This window comes from Numida meleagris, unplaced genomic scaffold (assembly GCF_002078875.1).
Source record: "Numida meleagris isolate 19003 breed g44 Domestic line unplaced genomic scaffold, NumMel1.0 unplaced_Scaffold326, whole genome shotgun sequence".
Classification (NCBI taxonomy): Eukaryota; Metazoa; Chordata; class Aves; order Galliformes; family Numididae; genus Numida; species Numida meleagris.
The window spans coordinates 1-2,637 of record NW_018364556.1 but is presented as its reverse complement, the minus strand read 5'-3'; the positions used below and the strand labels follow the sequence as shown (position 1 = coordinate 2,637).

General features: G+C 44.9%; 1 long non-coding RNA gene across 1 annotated transcript in view; it reads right to left on the bottom strand.

Annotated features, from left to right (window-relative positions):
- The window catches only part of LOC110391229, a 90,487-nt gene extending 87,856 nt beyond the window's left edge, over positions 1-2,631 (bottom strand). The window contains exon 1 of the long non-coding RNA XR_002434014.1: positions 1,952-2,631. This is a non-coding gene — a long non-coding RNA (uncharacterized LOC110391229). The remainder of the gene's footprint in view (positions 1-1,951) is intronic.
- Positions 2,632-2,637: the final 6 nt, after the last annotated feature.

The window sequence follows — 2,637 nt, the reverse complement described above, 5'->3', positions numbered from 1 at the left end:
CTTTTCCAGACTTTCCTCATCTCTAGGTTAAGCTTGAAAAATATTTATCACATACTACACTGTGAGACAATAATTGAAAACACAGAAACCTGATTCCACCAGACTACATTGTCTCTACCATCCTGAAATACATATATCATGGTTGTAAGAAGTAGAACCCAAAGCACTGTGGAATAACAGCAGAAACATGCTTCACTGTGGGCTTTGCAGATAGAAATGCCAGGACTTCCAGCAGCAGCTGGAGCTACAGCCAAACTACCTCCTTAATTACACACATTCACAGTGTGGGAATCGAATGTTGATTCCGTATTAGAACAAGATCAGAATTTTCTTGATTTCATGGCCTCTGCTGCCATTTGGGTCCTTTATCAAAATCTAGCTAGTAACAATTTATGTATAGTCAGTATGAAAATATATGTTGTACTTTGTCATACACATTGCAAGAATATCCTGCACAAATTAAAAGGACAAGTCATGACATGCCTTAGAGAGGGCCTGAAGAAGGTATTGAGGAAGGCCTGGCACCTCTCCAACCCCCTTCGGTGCTCTTTGGACACAATGGAAGCAGCCTTGGAGAAAATCACCATATCAACATGATAAGAAGAGTACCGAGACATCTTGGAAACAGTAGGATAGCGACTGACTGGCACAAGATAGAACAACGGTCAGAATGTAATTAACAAATGTAAATCTTCGATAAGATTGTGAACCTGGAGTACCCAGCCAACGGGGAAACAGGGCAGTGGGGAGGCAAGGGGGGGAAACAAGGTACAAACGGTGTCATACTGTGTCCATAGGTGCGCTCCTGTTTTACAGGACGCCCGCCATTGCAATTGCGAATTAAATCTGCTTTCATCAGAGATACCGCCCTGATAAATTATTTGGATAATTCCAACAAGAAGCTGCTATGCACAAAGCAGTGAGGCTCCACTTCTGGGAAGGCAAAAGCCTTTGGAACAATTTCATGTGTGAAATCTTTCATTTGCCCCATGAAAACAGCCAGTGCAAAGCTATGTTTCAGTGACACCATCTCTCTTTACCCCCCTCCAACTGAAACAAAGCTTGTGATCTCAGAGTCAATTCTGAAACGTTCACTCAACGCTCACTTCTTTCTTACAAAGGAGATCAAATGTTGGAAGTGCACAAAAGAGATGAATGATCAAAACCAACCACGCCTCACACTCCATTGTCTCTTGCAGGGCCAAGCTCCCCATAAGCAAGCAGTGCTGCGTGGCTGCTCAGCAGAAGCCACACAGGTGTCCTCCTCAAGCACCGCACTGACACCAGCAGCAACACAGACAGCTGCCCTGATGCTCCTGACCCACGCTCCTCCACCAGGCAGTGAAACCAGGCACTCCTCAAAGCTCCCGATTCCATTGCAAAGGCAGCATGGATTCTCTATAGACTGAGAAGAATAAACTGATAACAGAAGGAGCCTACACAAGCAGCATAGGTGTCTTGATGAGAGTTGGACAGAGGCCTAAGGGTCCTTAGTTTGCACTTGCTTGATGGGATTTCAAGACACAGATTCTTGTCATGTTATTTAATCAACTAAATCCATTTTCTATTTCATTTTCAAAATAAAATTGCACGACTGTATGCTGACATCACAAGTCTTAAAACCTCAAAGTAAGACTAAGTTGCCCCATTCTACAAGGATTCACCCTGGCTTTCCTTCCTTACTCACCAATATGCTTTGAGGCCCAATGAAATGAGCCTGGGGACAACCAGACAATTTTTGCCCATTTTCTCACACTACAGCTCTTCCAGCAGACAACAGGGCCTGGCTGCTGGCATCCAGGAACAGGGGGGTTATTTGCAAAAGAGGAATACAACAACGCATCACAAATTACAGTAGAGCCAGGAAATAACAACACAAGACACAAATAACACCAGCCCAGGGAAACGGTCGTCACTGTATGTGCAAAGCTGCAGGAAGCCCAGCACTTACCAACGTGTGAGTGGTCACCTAGAGGCAGCAGCAAAGGCCCTGAAGGTTGACACATCTATTCGTCAGGGAGGAGGTCCTGGTGGTTGCAGAATAAAACCTCAAAAACTCTGCTTTGAAAACAAGATAAAAATCAGCATGCCACTGGGACAGGGGGCTTTGTTGATGGGTTTCACATCACTGACCTCCTGCCTTGCACAAAGCGGCATTTGCAGAGCAATTGCAAAGAAGAACAGAGCTGGAGAAGTCTGCCGCAGGTCAGCAATGCATGGAATTGGGAAACAAAATTACATAGGAATGGGTGCTGTAAAACATCCCCGCGTCTTGTGTGCTCTGTAAGAACACAGCATGCTTTGACATCCGCACCGGAAAAATTATGCATGAGCAAGTGAAGGTGGCAGAATCTTTGTCAAGAAATGCAGCCTGGGGCCGGAGTCCACATCACGGGACTTGTGCTGATAGACAGCAGACTGTGATGGCTGATCTGATTTCAAGAAGGAGCGTTGTCAGTCTGAATCTCAACTGAAAACATGGCTGCGAAATGAATTAAAAACAACACTATAACAAAAAACAGCCTTAGTTCTGGATCTGAACTGGAGTTCTTCGGAAATCATACAGTTCTGAACACTGGATCTTCAAAGAAGGGGGTCCTGATGACATCACATCCTCTCCTATCAGTTACGCTGCCT